Source organism: Pongo pygmaeus, chromosome 12, assembly GCF_028885625.2.
Source record: "Pongo pygmaeus isolate AG05252 chromosome 12, NHGRI_mPonPyg2-v2.0_pri, whole genome shotgun sequence".
Taxonomy (NCBI): Eukaryota; Metazoa; Chordata; class Mammalia; order Primates; family Hominidae; genus Pongo; species Pongo pygmaeus.
The window spans coordinates 70,953,956-70,976,049 of record NC_072385.2 but is presented as its reverse complement, the minus strand read 5'-3'; the positions used below and the strand labels follow the sequence as shown (position 1 = coordinate 70,976,049).

The 22,094-nt window shown below is 37.5% G+C and overlaps 1 long non-coding RNA gene across 1 annotated transcript in view; it reads right to left on the bottom strand.

The window, feature by feature from the left end:
* Positions 1–472: 472 nt before the first annotated feature.
* LOC129030157 (uncharacterized) overlaps positions 473–22,094 on the bottom strand; it is a 44,728-nt gene continuing 23,106 nt past the window's right edge. Inside the window, exons 2-4 of the long non-coding RNA XR_008500570.2 lie at positions 3,192–3,317; positions 1,882–1,957; positions 473–1,789 (exon numbers count right to left, since the gene is read on the bottom strand). This is a non-coding gene — a long non-coding RNA (uncharacterized LOC129030157). The remainder of the gene's footprint in view (positions 1,790–1,881; positions 1,958–3,191; positions 3,318–22,094) is intronic.

Sequence of the window (22,094 nt, the reverse complement as noted above, 5' to 3'; positions counted from 1 at the left end):
TACAGAATGGGAGATAATTTTTGCAATCTACTCATCTGACAAAGGGCTAATATCCAGAATCTACAATGAACTCCAACAAATTTACAAGAAAAAAACAAAGAACCCCATCAAAAAGTGGGCAAAGGATATGAACAGACACTTCTCAAAAGAAGACATTTATGCAACCAAAAGACACATGAAAAAATACTCATCATCACTGGCCATCAGAGAAATGCAGATCAAAACCACAATGAGATACCATCTCACACCAGTTAGAACGGCAATCATTAAAAAGTCAGGAAACAATAGGTGTTGGAGAAGATGTGGAGAAATAGGAACACTTTTACACTGTTGGTGGGACTGTAAACTAGTTCAACCACTGTGGAAGTCAGTGTGGCGATTCCTCAGGGATCTAGAACTAGAAATACCATTTGACCCAGCCATCCCATTACTGGGTATATACCCAAAGGATTACAAATCATGCTGCTATAAAGACACATGCACACATATGTTTATTGTGGCACTATTCACAATAGCAAAGACTTGGAACCAACCCAGATGTCCAACAATGATAGACTGGATTAAGAAAATGTGGCACATATACACCACGGAATACTATGCAGCCATAAAAAAGGATGAGTTCATGTCCTTTGTAGGGACATGGATGAAGCTGGAAACCATCATTCTCAGCAAACTATCGCAAGGACAAAAAACCAACCACTGCATGTTCTCACTCACAGGTGGGAATTGAACAATGAGAACACATGGACACAGGAAGGGGAACATCACACACTGGGGCCTGTTGTGGGGTGGGGGGAGGGGGGAGGGATAGCATTAGGAGATATACCTAATGTTAAATGACGAGTTAATGGGTGCAGCACACCAACATGGCACATGTATACATATGTAACTAACCTGCACGTTGTGCACATGTACCCTAAAACTTAAGGTATAATTTAAAAAAACAGTAATGTGCCAATGTCAATTTCTTGGTTTTGATATTGTACTATCCCTCTATACGATGTCATCATGTAGGGCACATGGGACTCCTTATACTATATTTGCAACTTTCTATGATTCTAAAATTATTTCAAAATAAGAGGTTTTAAGAAATGAATTGCGACCATTATATAGTTCTGAGACCTTCTTTCTTTTATCAACTATTTTAAAGGATATTTAAGAATTGGATTTGCCAAAGTTAATGATGGTGCTATTTTAAAAACAAGCTTGTCCAAAAGGAGCATTATATTTTTAAGTTGTCATCTTGAAAGTTTGACCACTTATGCGAATGTCTGGGCCATTGCATATAAAATGTTTTAGAAATCCTCTTTCGTAACCACCTTCAGAGATTAGCTATAGGCAAGTATGAAACCTTTTATTTTATAGGACACTGTTTTAAGCTAAGCTATTTTCTTCCCACCTCCCTTTACACAAATGGGGCACTATAAGAAAAAGGAGAAGAAAGTCCATCTGTTTATTCAAATCCAAAGAAGGTCTTTCCTTTCTTTCAGTCACCAGAAATCTGTGCTGTGAACTTCTCAAATGTGGGACATTGTTCGATGTGATGAAGGATTGTAAATTTTCTTCATGTTAATTCCTTTCGTTGTTGCCAAGATGTGGGGTATTTGAAAGAACTTGAAGCAGCATTCATTTATTTTAAAGCAGTTAAATAGCTAAGTCATGGAAACATTAGATTTTTTTAAATTGACATTCTCTTTGCTCTTTGGTCTCTTGGGAATCAAACACCCCTAAGAGATGCAGCTCCATCATTGCTCATAAGACTGTATTTTCTTACTAATGGGATCAGCAGCTGAGAAAGGAAAAACAAATACATCATTTATTTGTTCAAGGAAGTACAGATATTGAGACTCAAACTGACCATGTGGATTTTACAGAATTTACCTGAAGCACTCATTCATTTCCTATTGAAGAGCTACTCTTGGCTCCATGGAATCACAGATTTTGAAGTATCATATGACTAGTAGAAATAAAGTCACAATTTCAAAAGAGATTTACAAATTTTGATGACATGATTCATACTATGAGTTTCTTCAATTGCGCTTATATTATAAACTCTAAATTAATAAATTTTCTCTAGCCAAGTTGCTCAATTTTAAGAAAAACTTATTAAACTAACAGCAATACCAAATCTCTGAAATTTTAGAGGCAAGCATATGAATCCGAGTATTATACTAAATTTTATGGCTATGGGACCAATTCTGGCTAACATTTGGATTTATCTGATTGTAAAAAAGTATATCTTTTTTTTAAAAGAAACTACTGAAATAAAAGGAAAAAAGTGGCCAGGCATGGTGGCTCATGCCTGTAATCCCAGCACTTTGGGAGGCTGAGGCAGGCGGATCACCTGAGGTCAGGAGTTCAAGACCAGCTTGGACAACGTGATGAAACCGCGTCTCAACTAAAAGTACAAAAATTAGCCAGGTATAGTGGCATGTGCCTGTAATCCTAGCTACTACAGAGGTTGAGGTAGGAGAATCTCCTGAACCTGGGCAGCGGAGGTTGCAGTGAGCCGAGATCCTGCCACTGCGTTCCAGCCTGGGCGACAAGAGTGAAACTCCATCTCAAAAAAAAAAAAAAAAAAAAAGCTACTACACTTGATGTTAATCTGAAATCCAAATTGAAACCAAATATACTTGTAATTTTAGACTAGATCTGTAGGCTTATACTGTACTTTGGAAGAATAAATTGTTATTCAGATTTAGAACTATGTTTATATTACTGGTCAAAACTGTTCTTTATTCTCTTCTTCCTTCTCTTTCTCCTCCTCCTCCTCCTCCTTTTCCTCCTTTTTCTTATAGCTGTAATCCCAGCACTTTCTTATAGCTAGGCCTCCTAGTGAGAAGCTCAGATACCCTTGGATAAGATGATCGATCTCTATGCATTCTTCTAATTTGAAAGTTTTAAATTCTGGACCACAGACTGATATATTTCAAAGTCAACTAAACAAACCAGATCAGGAACATTTATTAACCAATGATTCAAGACTAGAGATTTGGAAATTGCAATTTTCCATTAGAATATGTGACATCACAACTTTTAAATGTTTAAAACTGATTTAAAAAAGATATAGTTTAAGCAGCAAATGAGGTTTGTACTATAATTATTCACAAGGTAGTGCTGGGTTATACTGGTTTCTTAAACAAAGTTTATGCTCTCTTCAAGAGTTTCATGCTTAAGTAAGAGAACTCTACCATGGACCCATATATGAAGTCAGGTGAAGAGAATCATGTGCTTTTCTGTCATCAGGTCACAGAGAGAGATGAGGTAGCTGAGGGCAGGTCCAGCTGGCTGGTATGTAGTGAGGAACACATGTAAGGCTGGAGGGAAAAAAATACCAGAAGTGTTATCCTGGAACAGGTCACAGAAAAGAAAACATGAACGCTGATTCAGAAGAAGAGATGAATGGTTGGGAACCAAGACAGGGTGAAATCAAGGATGGCTAAGGAAACAGGGAAGCTGAGAATGAGAAGTAACTTTCTTTTTTTTTTTTTTTTCTAAAACAGTTTCTTTTTTTTTTTTTTTTTAATTATGATTATACTTTAAGTTTTAGGGTACATGTGCACAATGTGCAGGTTAGCTACATATGTATACGTGTGCCATGCTGGTGTGCTGCACCCATTAACTCGTCATTTAGCATTAGGTATATCTCCTAATGCTATCCCTCCCCTCTCCCCTCACCCCACAACAGTCCCCAGAGTGTGATGTTCCCCTTCCTGTGTCCATGTGTTCTCATTGTTCAATTCCCATCTATGAGTGAGAACATGCGGTGTTTGGTTTTTTGTCCTTGCGATAGTTTACTGAGAATGATGATTTCCAATTTCATCCATGTCCCTACAAAGGACATGAACTCATCATTTTTTAAGGCTGCATAGTATTCCATGGTGTATATGTGCCACATTTTCTTAATCCAGTCTATCATTGTTGGACATCTGGGTTGGTTCCAAGTCTTTGCTATTGTGAATAGTGCCGCAATAAACATACGTGTGCATGTGTCTTTATAGCAGCATGATTTATAGACCTTTGGGTATATACCCAGTAATGGGATGGCTGGGTCAAATGGTATTTCTAGTTCTAGATCCCTGAGGATCACCACACTGACTTCCACAATGGTTGAACTAGTTTACAGTCCCACCAACAGTGTAAAAGTGTTCCTATTTCTCCACATCCTCTCCAACACCTGTTGTTTCCTGACTTTTTAATGATTGCCATTCTAACTGGTGTGAGATGGTATCTCATTGTGGTTTTGATTTGCATTTCTCTGATGGCCAGTGATGATGAGCATTTTTTCATGTGTCTTTTGGTTGCATAAATGTCTTCTTTTGAGAAGTGTCTGTTCATATCCTTTGCCCACTTTTTGATGGGGTTCTGCACAGCAAGAGAAGTAACTTTCTTGGAGTGAAAAGGTGGATGAACTCCAGGAAAGGCACTGAGGTCTGTGATGTTGTCCGTTTGTGTGGGTGGGCCCAGATCCAAAACAGAATGTGCATCATATCTGAAGTCTCCACTGTTGTTTTGTTCTAGAAAATATACAGCTTTGGCTCTGGTACCAATTAAATCCCTAAATTTTGTAACTATTTTGCAGTTCACACAAATCCATAAACAAAGTTAGGGTTCAAAATTCCTTGTTTAGGATTTGGGAGAGTCACAGTTTATTTCAGTTCTGCTCAGCTTTAAATGGCAAATTCCCATAAAATATATTTTGTACAATTGACCTAGTCTGTTGTATCCCTTTGTATATGTTCATTTTATTTTTAATACAAACTAACTCTGTGAATATGGAATTATTTATAGAATATATACATAAACAATTTATAAAGTAGAAAGTGAAAATCTCCAACTACTCACATACATCCCACACCCCACTACCAATTTACATACCCATTCCCAAAAGGTAGGCACTGTCAAAGTTTTGACATCTTTCTAGACATTTTTCAAAGAACATTCAGGCACATACGTTGTTTCTTTTCACAAAAATAGAATCATACTTTACATATTGACCCATAACTTTATACGAAAAATTCATCAGACTTACCTCTAATCTTTAAACCTCTATAGAAGTTTTCATTTTATGACTATTTCAGCATCCATTAAATCATTGCCCTATTGTTGGACATTTAGATTGTCTTATATTTTTAGCGATTACAAATAAAGTTCCTTACACATATATCTTTACACATTTGTGCAAATATTTCTACAGGATGTAAATCTAAAACTACTAGTTGAAAATATTTTAATTTTGATAGTTATTGTCACATTGTAATAATAATTATTTGCCAGTTATTTGTCACTCCAAATTGCTTGTCCCAATTCACTCTGTACCAGAAGTATATGTGTTATGTTCCTGCATATTCTAGGCAAACCTGGAATTTTCAATGTTTAATATTTGGTAATTTGACAGAGAAAGATGGAATCTCATTTTTAATTTGCATTTTCCTAATCGTCAGTGAAGCTGAACATCTTTTCATGTGCTTATTAGGTATTAGCATTTTATTCTTTTGTGAACTACTTCTTCATATTCTTTGCTTTTGTTCCTACTGGGTGTTTGCCATTTATTTATTTGTTTGTTTGTTTTGTTTATATTCATTGGAGTTGTTTTATACCAGGTGTAGTAATACTTCTGTTATAAACGTCTTTTACAGAAGTTTTATATCTTTATATAGTCATCTGTACGTTTTTTTCTTTGTGGCTTCTGAATTTTGTCTTATTTAGGAAGACCTTTCCACCCCAAGAGTGTAAAAAATATTTCCTGTATTTTATTCTAGAACTTTTACAGTTTTGCCTTTTTACATTTAGCTATTTAATCCTTTGAATTTAGTTTTTAAAATGTGTTATATGAAGAGAACTCTAAACTCTAATTTTTTTCTTGTAAATAAAAATCCATTCATCCCCAAACGATTTATTAGTCTATTCTTTCCACAAGGCTTGAAGTGACATATTTTTCATATACTAAATATCGAATTTATTTGGATCTGTTTCTGAATCCTCTATTATATTTAATTGCTCTGTTTCTGTACCAATACTACACTATTTTGACTACAACCTTATAGTAAGTTTTGATACCTGAGGAATTCAGTTTCTTTATTTTTATTCTTGTAGCTTGCTTGTAATTGTTACTAATTTACTCATCCAAATGAACTTGAGAATTAGTTTGCCAAGTTTCATTTAAAAAATTCGAGACCACCCTGGGCAACATGGAGACACCCCATCTCTACTAAAAATACAAAAATTAGTCAGGCGTGGTGGCAGGTGCTTTTAATCCCAGCTGCTCTGGGGGCTGAAGCAGGAGAATCAGTTAAACCCAGGAGGTGGAGGTTGCAGTGAGCCAAGATCGCGCCCCTGCACTCCAATCACTTAAACCCAGGAGGCGGAGGTTGCAGTGAGCCAAAGTCGTGCCACTGCACTCCAGTCTGGGCTACAAGAATGAAACTCCCTCAAATAAATAAATAAATAAATAGGAGCTTTTGAATTTGAAGTGACTTAGCTTTACAAATTGAACCCTGCCATTTATAATCATGACATGTTTTCCTCTTTATCTGGGTTTTTTTCTGTTTTTCTCGTTTTGTTTTTTGTTTTGTTTTGAGACAGGGTTTCGCTCTGTCACCCAAACTGGAGTGCAGTGGCCTGATCACCGCTCATTGCAACTTCTGCCTCCTGGGTTCAGTAGTTCCTCCCATCTCAGCCTCCCTAGTAGCTGGGACTACAGGTGTGCACCACCACATATCTGGGTCTTTTAAAATACTTTCTAGAAAGTTTTATAGTTTCTTTTATCTCTTGCATATTTTTGGGTAAGGTGGTTCCATTGACAGTTTCATTGTTAATATAAATGCGGTCTCTTTTCATTTCTTATTGGTTACTATTAGTATCTACTAGTAATTTGTATATTGATATTACACATCTCCTTCTTACTGAAATGTCTTATTAGTTCTAATACTTTGTTGATCAATTCTTTGTATCTTTTTTATTATACTTTAAGTTCTAGGGTACATGTGCAGAACGTGCAGGTTTGTTACATAGGTATACACGTGCCATGGTGGTTTGCTGTACCAATCAACCCATCACCTACATTAGGTGTTTCTCTTAATGCTATCCCTCCACTAGCCCCCAACCCCTGACAGGCCCCAGTGTGTGACGTTCCTCTCCCTGTGTCCATGTATTCTCATTGTTCAACTCCCACTTATGAGTGAGAACATGGGGTGTTTGGTTTTCTGTTCCTGTGTTAGTTTGCTCAGAATAATGGTTTCTAGCTTCATCCATGTCCCTGCAAAGGACATGAACTCATCCTTTTTTATGGCTGCATAGTATTCCATGGTGTATATGTGCCACATTTGCCTCATCCATTCTATCATTGATGGGCGTTTGGATTGGTTCCAAGTCTTTGCTATTGTGAACAGTGCTGCAATAAACATACATGTCCATGTGTCTTTATAGTAGAATGATTTATAATCCTTTGGGTATATACCCAGTAATGGGATTGCTGGGTTAAATGGTATTTCTGGTTCTAGATCCTTGAGGAATCACCACACTGTCTTCCACAAGGTTGAAGTAATTTACTCTCCCACCAACAGTGTAAAAGCATTCCTATTTCTCCACATCCTCTCCAGCATCTGTTGTTTCCTGACTTTTAATGATTGCCACTCGAACTGGTGTGAGATGGTAACTCATTGTGGTTTTGATTTGCATTTCTCTAATGAGCAGTGATGATGAGCTTTTTTTCATATGTTTGTTGGCTGCATAAATATCTTATTTTGAGAAGTGTCTGTTCATATTCTTTGCCTACTTTTTGGTGGGGTTGTTTTTTTCTTGTAAATTTGTTTAAGTTCTTTGTAGGTTCTGGATATTAGCCCTTTGTCAGATGGATAGATTGCAAAAATTTTCTCCCATTCTGAAGCTTGCCTGTTCACTCTCGTGATAGTTTCTTTTGCTGTGCAGAAGCTCTTTAGTTTAATTAGATCCCATTTGTCAATTTTGGCTTTTGTTGCCATTGCTTTTTGTGTTTTAGTCATGAAGTTTTTGCCCATGCCTATCTCCTGAATTGTGTTGCCTAGGTTTTCTTCTAGGGTTTTTATGGCTTTAGGTCTTATGTTTCAGTCTTTAATCCATCTTGAGTTAATTTTTATGTAAGGTGTAAGGAAGGGGTCCAGTTTGTTTTCTGCATATGGCTAGCCAGTTTTCCTAACACCATTTGTTAAATAGGGAGTCCTTTCCCTATTGCTTGTTTATGTCAAGTTTGTCAAAGATCAGATCATTGTAGATGTATGGTGTTATTTCTGAGGCCTCTATTCTGTTCCATTGGTCTATATCTCTGTTTTGGTACCAGCACCATGATGTTTTGGTTACTGCAGCTTTGTAGCATAGTTTGAAGTCAGGTAGCATGATGCCTCCAGCTTTGTTCTTTTTGCTTAGGATTGTCTTGGCTATGTGGGCTCTTTGTTAGTTCTATATGAAATTTAAAGTAGATTTTTCTAATTCTGTGAAGAAAGGCAATGGTAGCTTGATGGAGATAGCATTGAATCTATAAATTACTTTGGGCAGTATGGCCATTTTCACGATATTGATTCTTCCTATCCATGAGCATGGAATGTTTTTCCATTTGTTTGTGTCCTTTCTTATGTCCTTGAGCAGTGGTTTGTAGTTCTCCTTGAAGAGGTCCTTCACATCCCTTGTAAGTTGTATTCCTAGCTATTTTATTCTCTTTATAGCAATTGTGAATGGGAGTTCGCCAGGATTTGGCTCTCTGTTCTATTATTGGTGTATAGGAATGCTTGTGATTTTTGCACATTGATTTTGTATCCTGAGACTTTGCTGTAGTTGTGTATCAGCCTAAGGAGATTTTGGGCTGACACAATGGGATTTTCTAAATATACAATCATGTCATCTGCAAACAGAGACAATTTGACTTCCTCGCTTCCTATTTGAATACCTTTGTTTATTTCTCTTGCCTGATTGCCCTGGCCAGAACTTCCAATACTATGTTGAATAGGAGTGGTAAGAGAGGGCACCCTTGTCTTGTGCAGGTTTTCAAAGTGAATGCTTCCAGTTTTTGCCCATTTAGTATGATATTAGCTGTGTGTTTGTCATAAATAGCTCTCATTATTTTGAGATATGGTCTATCAATACCTAATTTATTGAGAGTTTTTGCATGAAGGGGTGTGGAATTTTATTGAAGGCCTTTTCTGCATCTATTGAGGTAATCATGTGGTTTTTGTCTTTGGTTGTGTTTATGTGATGGATTACGTTTATTAATTTGCGTATGTTGAACAAGCCTTGCATCCCAGGGATGAAGCCAACTTGATTGTGGTAGATAAGCTTTTTGATGTGCTGCTGGATTCGGTTTGTCAGTATTTTATTAAGGATTTTCACATCAATGTTTATCAGGTATATTGGCCTGAAATTTTCTTTTTTAGTTTTGTTTCTGCTAGGTTTTGGTATCAGGATGATGCTAACCTCATAAAATGAGTTAGGGATGAGTCCCTCTTTTTTCTAATGTCTGGAATAGTTTCAGAAGGAATGGTACCAGCTCTTCTTTATACCTCTGGTAGAATTTGGCTGTGAATCCATCCAGTCCTAGAATTTTTTTGGTTGGTAGGCTATTAATTACTGTGTCAATTTCAGAACTTGTTATTGGTCTATTCAGGCATTTGACTTCTTCCTGGTTTAAACTTGGGAGGGTGTATATTTCCAAGAATGTATCCATTTCTTCTAGATTTTCTAGTTTATTTGCATAGAGGTATTTGTAGTATTCTCTGATGGTAGTTTGTATTCCTGTGGGATCAGTGGTGATATCCCCTTTATCATTTTTTATTGTATCTATTTGATTCTTCTCTCTTTTCTTCTTTATTTGTCTGGCTAGTGGTCTATGTATTTTGTTGGTCTCTTCAAAAAACCAGCTCCTGGATTCACGGATTTTTTTTGAAGGGTTTTTCATGTCTCTATCTCCTTCAATTCTGCTCTAATCTTAGTTATTTCTTGTCTTCTGCTAGCTTTTGAATTTGTTGGCTCTTGCTTCTCTAGTTCTTTTAATTGTAATATTAGGGTGTTGATTTTAGATCTTTCCTGCTTTCTCTTGTGGGGCATTTAGTGCTATAAATTTCCCTCTAAACACTGCTTTAGCTGTGTCCCAGAGATTCTAATATGTTGTGTCTTTGTTCTCATTGGTTTCAAAGAACTTATTTATTTCTGCCTTAATTTCGTTATTTACCCTGTAGTCATTCAGGAGCAGGTCATTCAGTTTTCATGTAGTTGTGCGGTTTTGAGTGACTTTCTTAATCCTGAGTTCTAATTTGATTGCACTGTGCTCTGAGAGACTGTTTGTTATGATTTCTGTTCTTTTGCTTTTGCTGAGGAGTGTTTTACTTCCAATTATGTGGTGGATTTTAGAACAAATGCAATATGGTGCTGAGAAGAATGTATATTCTGTTGATTTGGGATGGAGAGTTCTATAGATGTCTATTAGGTCCACTTGGTCCAGAGCTGAGTTCAAGTCCTGAATATCCCTGCTAATTTTCTGTCTCATTGTTCTGTCTAATATTGACAGTGGGGTGTTAAAGTCTCCCACCATTATTGTGTGGGAGTCTAAGTCTCTTTGTAGGTCTCTTGCTTTATGAATCTGGGTGCTCCTGTATTGGGTGCATATATATTTAGGATAGTTAGCTCTTCTTGTTGCATTGATCCCTTTACCATTACGTAATGCCCTTGTCTCTTTTGATCTTTGTTGGTTTAAAGTCTGTTCTATCAGAGATTAGGATTGCAATTCCTGCTATTTTTTTGCTTTCTATTTGGTTGGTGAATATTCCTCCATCCTTTTATTTTGAGCCTATGTGTGTCTTTGCATGTGAGATGGTCTCCTGAATACAGCATGGTGATGGGTCTTGACTCTTTATCCAATTTGCCAGTCTGTGTCTCTTAATTGGGGCATTTATCCCTTTTCCATTTAAGGTTAATATTGTTATGTGTGAACCCTGTTGTTATGATGCTAGCTAGTTATTTTGTCCATTAGTTGATGCAGTTACTTCACAGTGTTGATGATCTTTACAATTTGGTGTGTTTTTGCAGTGGCTGGTAATGGTTTTTCTTTTCCATATTTAGTGCTTCCTTCAGGAGCTCTTGTAAGGCAGGCCTGATGGTGATAAAATCTCTCAGCATTTAATTGTCTGTAAAGGATTTCATTTCTCCTTCGCTTATGAAGCTTAGTTTGGCTGGATATGAGATTCTGGGTTGAAAATTTTTTTAAGAATGTTGAATATTGGCCCCTACTCTCTTCTGGCTTGTAGGGTTTCTGCTGAGAGATCTGCTGTTAGTCTGATGGCTTCCTTTTGTGGGTAACCCGACCTTTCTCTCTGGCTGCCATAAACATTTTTTCCTTTATTTCAACCTTGGTGAATCTGACGATTATGTGTCTCAGGCTTGCTCTTCTCGAGGAATATCTTTGTGGTTTTCTCTGTATTTCCTGAATTTGAATGTTGGCCTGTCTTGATTGGTTGGGGAAGTTCTCCTGGATAATATCCTGAGGAGTGTTTTCCAACTTGTTTCCATTCTCCTTGTCACTTTGAGGTACACCAATCAGACGTAGGTTTGGTCTTTTCACATAGTTCCATATTTCTTGGAAGGTTTTGTTTGTTTCTTTTCATTCTTTTTTCTCTACTCTTGGTTTCACACTTTATTTCATTAAGTTGATCTTCTCAATCTCTGATATCCTTTCTTCCACTTGTGTATGCTTCACAAAGTTCTTGTGCCGTGTTTTTCAGCTCCATCAGGTCATTTATGTTCTCCTCTAAACTGATTATTCTAGTTAGCAATCCTCTAACCTTTTATCAAGGTTCTTAGGTTCCTTGCATTGGGTTAGAACATGCTCCTTTAGCTTGAAGCAGTTTGTTATTACCCACCTTCTGAAGACTACTTCTGTCAATTTGTCAAACTTATTATCCATCCAGTTTTGTTCCCTTGCTGGCGAGGAGTTGTGATTCTTTGGAGTAGAAGAGGCATTCTAGTTTTTGGAATTTTCAGCCTTTTTGTGCTGGTTTCTCCCCATCTTCATGGATTTATCTACCTTTGGTCTTTGATGTTGGTGACGTTTGAATGGGGTTTCTGAGTGGACATCCTTTTTGTTGATGTTGATGCTGTTCCTTTCTGTTTGTTAGTTTTCCTTCTAAGAGTCAGGTCCCTCTTCTGCCGGTCTGCTGGAGCTTGCTGGGGGTCTACTCCAGACCCTGTTTGCCTGGGTATCACCAGCAGGGGCTACAGAACAGCAAAGATTGCTACTGTTCCTTCCTCTGGAAGCTTCATCCCAGAGGGGCACCCGCCAGATGCCAGCCAGAGCTCTCCTGTATGAGGTGTCTTTCGGCCCCTGCTGGGAGGTGTCTCCCAGTCAGGAGACATGGGGGTCAGGGACCTCCTTGAGGTGGCAGTCTGATCCTTAGCAGAGCTCAAACACTGTGATGGGAGATAATGCTGCTCTCTGCAGAGCCTGCAGGCAGGGATGTTTAAGTCTGCTGAAGCTGCGTCCACAGCCGCCCCTTCCCCCAGGTGCTCTGTCCCAGGGAGATGGGGGTTTTATCTATAAGCCCCTGACTGGGGATGCTGTCTGTTTTTCAGAGATGCCCTGCCCAGCGAGTAGGAATCTAGAGAGGCAGTCTGGCTACAGTGGCTTTGCTGAGCTGCAGAGGGCTCTACCCAGTTGGAGCTTCCCAGGGGCTTTGTTTCCACTGTGAGAAGAAAACTGCCTACTCAAGCCTCAGTAATGGCAGACGGGCCTCCCACCACCAAGCTTGAGCATGCCAGGTCGACTTCAGACTGCTGTGCTGACAGCAAGAATTTCAAGCCACTGGATCTTAGCTTGCTGGGCCCCTGGGGGTAGGATCCACTGAGCTAAACCACTTGGCTCCCTCACTTCAGCCCCCTTCCAGGGGAGTGAACAGTTCTTTATCGCTGGCATTCCAGGTGCCACCGGAGTATGAAGAAAAAACAAAAACAAAAAAAAACTCCTGCAGCTAGCTCGCTGTCTGCCCAAACGGCCGCCCAGTTTTGTGTTTGAAATCCAGGGCCCTGGTGGCATAGGCACCCAAGAGAATCTCCTGGTCTATGGGTGGTAAAGACTGTGGGAAAAGCGTAGTATCTGGGCCAGAGTGCATCATTCCTCACGGCAGTCCCTCACGGCTTCCCTTGGCTGGTGGAGGGAGTTCCCCGACCCCTTGAGCTTCCCAGGTGAGGCAACACCCCACCCTGCTTTGGATCACACTCCATGGGCCACACCCACTGTCTAACCAGTCCCAATGAGATGAGCTGGGTACCTCAGTTGGAAATGCAGAAATCTTCTGCCTTCTGTGTTGATTTCTCTGGGAGCTACAGACCGGAGCTGCTCCTATTCAGCCATCTTGCCAGTCTCTAAACATAACATCTGTATCTTTTTTTAGATATATAATCATGGCAGTTTGTTTCCTCTATTCTAATATTCCCTCTCCTTTTATGTATTAACTGTCTGCAGAGAGAGAGAGAGAATTATTTTTCTTTGCTTCATTAGTTAGGGTTTCTAGGACACTGTTGAAAAATATTAAGATGATGCATTTTTGTCTTATACCTGACTCAAACAGGAATATGTCTCCAGTGCTTTAAGATTTAATACAAAGTTTGCTATTGACATCAGATACATACTCTTTATCAAATTAAGCAAGTTTTATTCTCTTCATAGCTTACGAAAATTTTTTCAAGAATTGGTGTTGCCTTTTCTGAATCTATCAAAAGGAGTAAATGACCTGTAATACATTAATATATATTTATTTTTAGACAGAGTTTTGCTCCTGTTGCCCAGGCTGGAGTGCAATGTCTGGATCTCAGTTCACTACAACGTCCGCCTCCCAGGTTCAAGTGATTCTCCTGCCTAAGCCCCCGGAATAGCTGGGATTACAGGTGCGCACCAGCACGCCCAGCTAATTTAATTGTATTTTTAGTAGAGATGGGATTTCACTATGTTGGCCAGACTGGTCTCGAACTCCTGACCTCAGGCGATCCACCTGCCTTGGCCTCCTAAAGTGCTGGGATTACAGGCATGAGCCACCACGCCCAGCCTATATTAATATATTGAATTAAAGTAACAAATGTGCTGATGTTGAACCATTCTTCCATTTCTAAATTCTATTTGATGATGATGTATTGTTTTTCATATACTGCTATATTTAGATTTACTAATATTTAATTTAAATTCTTTGTATCTATATTTATGAATGAGACAGGGCTACTATTTTTTCTTTGTTTTCTTTTCTTTTGTTTTATTTTTGTTTTTTGTCTAAATATGTTAATCTCATAGAAGAGATTTGACAGATTTCTATCTCTTTCTAGTCTCTAAACCAGTTTAAATAACATAAGAAGTTTCTCAAATCTTCAAGGTTTGAGAAAATTTACCCACAAAATCACCTAGACCTGGAACTTTGTGGGGAAGAATATGTTTGACTAACTTAAAAAAAAACCTAAGAATATTGATCTATTTTTTTTTTTACCTTTTCTTGTATATAATTTGACAGTTTTATATTTTCTCAAAAACTCTTCAAGCTGAGCATGGTGGCTCATGCCTGTAATCCCAGCACTTTGGGAGACTGAGGTGGGAGGATTGCTTGATTCCAGGAGTTCAAGACCACTCTAGGCAACAAAGTGAGACCTCATCTCTACAAAAAAATAACAAAAATTAGGAAGATGTGGTAGCATGCACCTGTGGTCCCAGCTACATGGGAGGCTGAGGCAGGATGATCCCTTGAGCCTAGGAGGTTGAGGCTGCAGTGAGCTGTGATTGTACATACCACTGCACGTCAGCCTGGGTGACAGTAAGACCCTGTCTCAAAAAAAAAAAAACAAAACAAAAAAAACAAAAAAGAAAAACAAAAAAAACCCTTTAATTTCATCTAGTTTCTCAATATATTGTTACAAAGTTGCATATACTATTCTAATATTTTTCACATCTCCTGACTATAGTTATGCCACTATTCTATTATCGGTGCTGATATTGTGCTTTTTTCTTTTTTATTAGAATTAGTAAAGGTTTGTTTATTAAATTGCTCTTTTCAAAGAACAAGTTATTTAGTCCCTAGTTTTATTTATATCAAATTTCTGTTTCTATCTTTATTTTCTTCTTTCTAATTTTGTTTTTTTTTTCCATTTTCTCATATTGAATGCTCTGTTCATCTATAGTCAGGATTTTTCTTTCCAATAAATGCATTTTAAAGACTATACATACTACTGAGTAACATTTTGGCCATATCCTATAGCTTTTTTCTTCTTATCTACCTTATAGAAGTATAATTTACATGGCATAAAACTCATTCTAAGTGGAAAATTCAGTTATTTACAGTAATTATTCTAATAAATTTATAGAGTTGTACAACCATCATCATAATCTAATTTTAGACCATTTCCATCATACTAGAAGGAAAACTTCTACCCTTTTGCAATCACTAGTCATTCCCAAGCACTTGATCATTTTTTTAAAACACAAGTGTTCAAATTCCACTGCAATGTAAATCAGGATGTGTAAGGATATAGTTCTCATCTGTGTATGTTCTAAAAGATCCTCAGGTGATTCAGCTTTGACCCAGGTTTGAGAACCACCTTGATACAGGCAGAAAGAATTTAAACTGCTTGGTGAGAGAGGAATTAAGGAGAGCTACGAAGTTAAATAATTCATTGCAACACAGTTTAAGGAATCAGAAATTCTTGAAATTACCTTGGTAACACAGGATCCTTGAGTCCAGGGATTGAAGCAATTCATTTTTATATTTCTCACGAAGCCAAGTACAGTGATTTACATAAAGATGACGCTTCAAATATGTTTTAAATATAGAGTAGACTTCATTATATACAGATGTCAAAACTACACAGATTATTCCCTAAAAGTTAACTTTTGACTTAACATTAAAACTTATTTAGAAAACTGTTTGTTTTTCTATAAAGTCTTAAAGTTTATTAAGTCTAACATAACAAAATATCATAAGTGCTGTACTTCCTAAACCAACACATTTCCTATTAGAAAAAGCCAAATTAATTCATCATAATGAACACTGTATTGCAAACCCTGAACAATAATTAATGACAGATTAATTGCTATTAATATAAAAATGCATTGGATTTAATTCACTTGCAAAAGTATTATCTGTGTATTATAACGTGAGTGACTGTTATTCTTTGGATAATTATTCTTCAGGAGGAAGTATCTTTTTAAAAAAGTATTGTAATATATTATTACCTCAATAATATTAAAGCAGCACACTGACAATTTAATTTCAATATTCCATTTGAATTAAACATTTGACCTCTGAATTATCTGAAATTCTCACATTAGAAATTGATTTGTAATTTTGCCATTTATAGATTCAGTATAATATAACAACCCTAAAGTTTTTTTCACTGTGGTCAAAAACACAAAATTTACCATCTTAACCATTTTAAGTGTATGGTACATTAGTGTTAACTATATGTATGTTGTTATATAACAGATCTCCAGAATTTTTTCATCTTGTAAAACTGAAAATCTACATTGTCTGAACAATAACTTCCCTTTTCTCCCCCACCCAGACCGTAGCAATCACCATTCTACTTTCTGTTTTGTTTTCTTTTTCTTTTTTTTGAGACAAGGTCTCACTCTGTCACCCAGGCTGGAGTCCAGTGGCACAAACATGACTCACTGCAGCCTCAACCTCCCAGCCTCAAGCAATCCTTATGCCTCAGTTTCCAGAGTAGCCAGGACTACAGGCACATGCCACCATGCCCAGCTAATTTTTAAATTTTTTGTAGAGTCAAGTCTGGCCGGGTTGTCCAGGTTAGTCTTGAATTCCTTAGGCTCAAATAGTCCTCCCACCTCAGCCTCCCAAAGTGCTGGGATTACAGGTATGAGCCACCATGCCTGACCTACTTTGTGTTTTTGAGAATTTGACTATTTTAGATATCTCATATGGCAGAATCACTCAGTATTTGTCTTTTTGTGATTGATGTATTTCAGTTAGCATAATGTCCTCAAGGTTCTTCCATGTTATTGCATTTGACAGGATTTCCTTCTTTTTATAGCTGAATAATATTCCATTGTATATGTGTACCACATTTCCTTTATCCATTCATCTATTGATGGACATTTAAGTTGCTTCCACCTTTTAGCTACCGTGAATAGTGCTGCAATGAACATCGGTGTGCAAGTATCTCTTTGAGATCTAGGTTTCAATAATTTTAAATATATGTACCCAGAAGTGGGATTGCTAGATCGTATGATAATTCCATGTTTCCACAGAAAAACACAGAACTGTTTCCCATAGTGGTCACATCATTTTACATTTCCACTAACAATGCCAATTTTTGTATATCCTTGTCAACACTTGTTATTTTCTGTGTGTGCATGTGTTTATAGTGGGCATCCTAAAAGATGTGAGGTGATAGTTCACTGTGATTTTGGATTGCGTTACCCTAATGATTAGTGATATTAAGCATTTTTTCACATGCTAATTGTCCATTTGTATATCTTCTTTGGAGAAATGACTTTTCAAGTTCTTTGCCATTTTTAAATTGAATTGTTTTGTTGTTGTGTTGTTGAGTTGTAGGAGTTCTTTATGTATTCTGGATATTAACACCTTATCATTACATGGATTGTGAATATTTTCTCCCATTTTATAGGTTGCCATTTTAACTCTGGTGATTGTTTCCTTTGCTGCACAGAATTTTTGAGTTTGATATGGTTTCCTTTGTAGATTTTTGCTTTTGTTGTCTGTGCTTTTGGTATCATGTTCAAGAAATCACTGCCAAATCCAATGCCATGAACATTTCTCTATGTATTTTCTTCTAGGAGTTTTATAGTTTTGGGCCTTACATTTAACATTTTAATGCATTTTGAGTTAATGTTTTTATATGATGTAAGACAAAGGTCTAGCTTCCTTCTTTTGCATGTAGATATAGTTTTTTCCAGCACCATTTGTTGAAGGAACTATCCTTTCCCACCTTGGCACCTTTGTCTAAGATTATCTGACCATATATGTGAGTGTTTATTTTTAGGTTTTGTATTCTGTTCCATTGGTCTGTATGTGCATCCTTGCGCCTGTACCAGACTGTTATGATTACTGTATGTAGGAGATTGGTCAGAGTGGTGGGAGAAGCTATAGGGAAAGGAGCAGGCTTTCTGAAAGGTCAGAAGGCTCCGCATAGCTTCAGGGGAGAATAAGCGGAAGGCAGCTGTTCTCTTACCCTGAGGCAGAGGGCAAGGAGTAGGTACAAGAAAGTGTAGGAGAATTTATCATAAACAGGCTTGTTTACCTATGTTGTCCAGAAACCAAACTTTGATAATCGGCTGTGACCTGTTCCCTAAAAGGGGAACAATAATGTTAATTACCTGCAGATTGTGTTTGCTCCAGGCTTTTGGCGTTATGTTTGTACCGAATAAAAGCAAGCAGCTCCAGCTGTTCGAGGCTGCTCTCTTCTTCAGCCACTAGAGCTGGCAGCCCCCTAACTGCTCTTTCACTGCATACCTATGTCTGAGTACTCCTTTCATCTGTTGCTCATCCAGGGTCTATGGGACAGACCCGGCAACTATAGCTTTGTAATATGTTTTGAAATCATGACGTCTGAGGCACCCAACTTTGTTTTTCTTATTCAAGATTATTTTGGCTTTTCAAGGTCCTTTGAGGTTCCATATGAATTTTAGGATTTTTCTATTTCTGCCAAAAAAAAATGCCATTGGGATTTTAATAGGGATTGCATTTAATCTTGTGAATCTTGTGCATTATAGATCTCCCATGTTTGTGTAGTATGAACATTTTAACAATATTGTCTTCCACTCCATGAACCAAATGTCTTTCTGTTTATTTGTGTTTTCTTTAATTACTTTCAGCAATGTTTTGCAGTTTTTAGTGTATAAGTCTTTTGCCTACTTTGTTAAGTTTATTCCTATTTTATTCTTTTTGATGCTATTGTAAATGGGATTGTTTTCTTAATCTCCTTTTCAAATTAGTCATTGTTAGTGTATAGAAATGCAACTGGTTTTTATGTATTTATTTTGTTTCCTGTAACTTTGCTGAATTCAGTTATTGGTTCTAACCATTTTTTTGTGTGTGAAATCTTCAGGTTTTTTACATACAAGATCATGCTATATGTAACAGATAATTTTACTTCTTCTGTTCCCATTTGGATGCCTTTTATTTCTTTTTCTTGCTTGATTGCTTCAGCAAGGATTTCAGTACTGTTGAATATAAGTGGTAAGAGTGAGCATCCTTGTCTTATTCCTCAGAGGAAAAACTTTCAGTTTTTCACCATTTAGCTCTAAAGTTTTATCGTTTTGATATCTAATGGACATGTATAATCAAAGATTCCCAGTTTATTAGCACCAGTTCCATGAGAGTGAGGACTAGCCACGATCTTAATCAAGGACATGAGAAAAAATACAAGCGCTGATACACTAGGCAACAGCTCAAATTCAACAAGCTTGTGTTTTACTCCAAGTCAGTCACTAATTTGCAATGTTCCTGTAGGCAAGCTTTTATTCTCCTCCAAGAATCTGTTTTATCTTCTATGAAAAGAAATAATATTGGAAGATAAATTTTACCTCCTAAAGGTACTATGATACTATACTAGCCTAAAATTTGTATGTAAATTACATTATGCTAATTGGTGATAAAAATAACTTTAGCAAAATGTGGGATTACAGCATAATCTTTTTATGGGAAAAGATTATTGAGAGCCTCATTTTTATTCTGAAAAGAAAATTAAACTTTATAAAGATGATAATTTTGGGATTTGCATTTATACTGATCTTTAAAAATCATAATGGCAACTACTAGCTATATATAAATAATATAACTGTATATTTAAGCACAGTGCTTTGAACAAGTAAGCATGCAAGAAAGTCTGTTGAATATCTGTTAAATAAAAAGATAATTTTTTAATTGTAGGCTTTATTATAGTTTCCTTATATATTATATTACTTTTTCTATTACTCATCATCTAAGTATCTAAATCAGGTATGAATGGATGAGGCTCTGGGTATAATCCTTGCTGGGGCACAATTTTTCTTCATCTGTGGACATGTGAAACTAGAAAACAAGTTATCTGCTCCTGATACAATGGTGGGCACAGAATGACAATGAAAGATATTCCAGTTCAAAAAATAAGAAAATGAAGAAAAATAAGGGGTTACTGGTCCCAAGCAATTTTGAAATCCAGCTGGAGAAACTCCACTAAGTTTCAAGATCTGGGAATTATCCTCAATGGTACAGAACATTTTTTTAAAAAACTTTAAAAAATCATTTTTAATGAAAGGAAGCACATGTTTGCATCTGTATAATCTTATCAGCCTGTTTCCCGCTTGTAAAATTTTTGAAATCTGATCACCTTCTTTCTTTCATACTCTATTTCTTTTGGTCCAGGTTGACAGTGTTTCTGCAGATATAAAATTCTGAAGAACCCTGTGGATCTCCCATGTATGTCACAGGAAAGAGCCTCATCCACAGATTTCCTAGATAATCTCATCTCTATTTTTAGCTTTTGCTAAAAGATGTCTGAAAGACAAAGTCTTTAAGCTTCCTAGAAGCTCTCTGGTTTGAGATCTATGATTAATACCCTTAATCTTTTTTTTTTTTTTTTTTTTTTTGGAGATAGAGTCTTGCTCTGTTGCCAGGCTGGAGTGCAGTGGTGCGATCTCAGATCACTGCAACCTCCGCATCCTGGGTTCAAGCAATTCTCTTGCCTCATCCTCCTGAGTAGCTGGGACTACAGACATGTGCCACCGCGTCTTTAGTAATTTTTCTTTTTAGTAGAGACAAGGTTTTACTATGATGGCCAGGATGGCCTTGATCTCTTACCCTTGAGATCTGCCCACGTTGACCTCCCAAAGTGCTGGGATTACAGGCGTGAGCCACCGTGCCTGGCCCTTAATCTTTCAAAATAACATTTTGTGTGACTGAATACTCTGACATTTTGATCTTTCTGAGATATTAATAAAAGATACTCTAGCCACACCCTTAACTTTTTCTCTAGCATACACTTCCCTGACAGTGAATCTCTTAATTTTCATGTCTTTTATAATCTGGATGGTCTTAGAATTTCCCAAATCATCAAATCCTGGATTGTATTTGTTTAATTATTCTTTCCTCAATTTATTTCTTTCCTCTTCATTTCACTATAAGCACAGTAAGAAGAAACCAAGTTGTACTTCAAAATACTTTACTTGGAAATCACCTCAGCTAAATGTCCAGTTTCATTGTTTCTAAGTTCTGATTGCCACATAACTGCAGGACACAATTTCTTAAAGTCCATATTTCTACTAACAGTCTGTTCAATGCAATATAGACTTTTTAAAAATCATGATCTTCAGTATTTTTCCAGCTTCCACCAACTGCCCAATTCCAAAGTCACTTCCACATATTTAGTTATTTGTTACAGCAGCATCCAATTTCAGCTCCCCTAATCTATACTAGTTTTCTATTTTTGCCTTAATAAAGCACCACAAATTTATTGGCTTAGACAACAAGCATTTGTATTTTTATAGTTCTCTGAGTTAGAAGTTCAACATGGGGTGGCTGGCAGGATGGCCGAATAGGAACAACTCCGGTCTGCAGCTCCAAGTGAGATCAATGCAGAAGGCAGGTGATATCTGCATTTCCAGCTGAGGTACCCGGCTCATCTCACTGGGACTGGTTAGACAGTGGGTGCAGCCCATGGAGGGCAAGCCAAAGCAGGGTGGGGCATCGTCTCACCCAGGAAGCACAAGGGGTCAGGAAACTCCTTCCCTTAGGCAAGGGAAGTCATGAGGGACTGTGCCATGAGGAATGGTGCACTCCGGCCAGATACTACACTTTTCCCATGGTCTTTGCCACTCACAGACCAGGAGATTCCCTTGGGTGCCTACTCCACCAGGGCCCTGGGTTTCAAGCACAAAACTGGGCAGACATTTGGGCAGACACTGAGCTAGCTGCAGGAGTTTTTTTCATACCCCAGTGGCACCTGGAATGCCAGCAAGACAGAACTGTTCACTCCCCTGGAAGGGGACTGAAGCCAGGGAGCCAAGTGGTCTACTTAGTGGATCCCCACCCCATGGAGCCCAGCAAGCTAAGATCCACTGGCTTGAAATTCTTGCTGTCAGC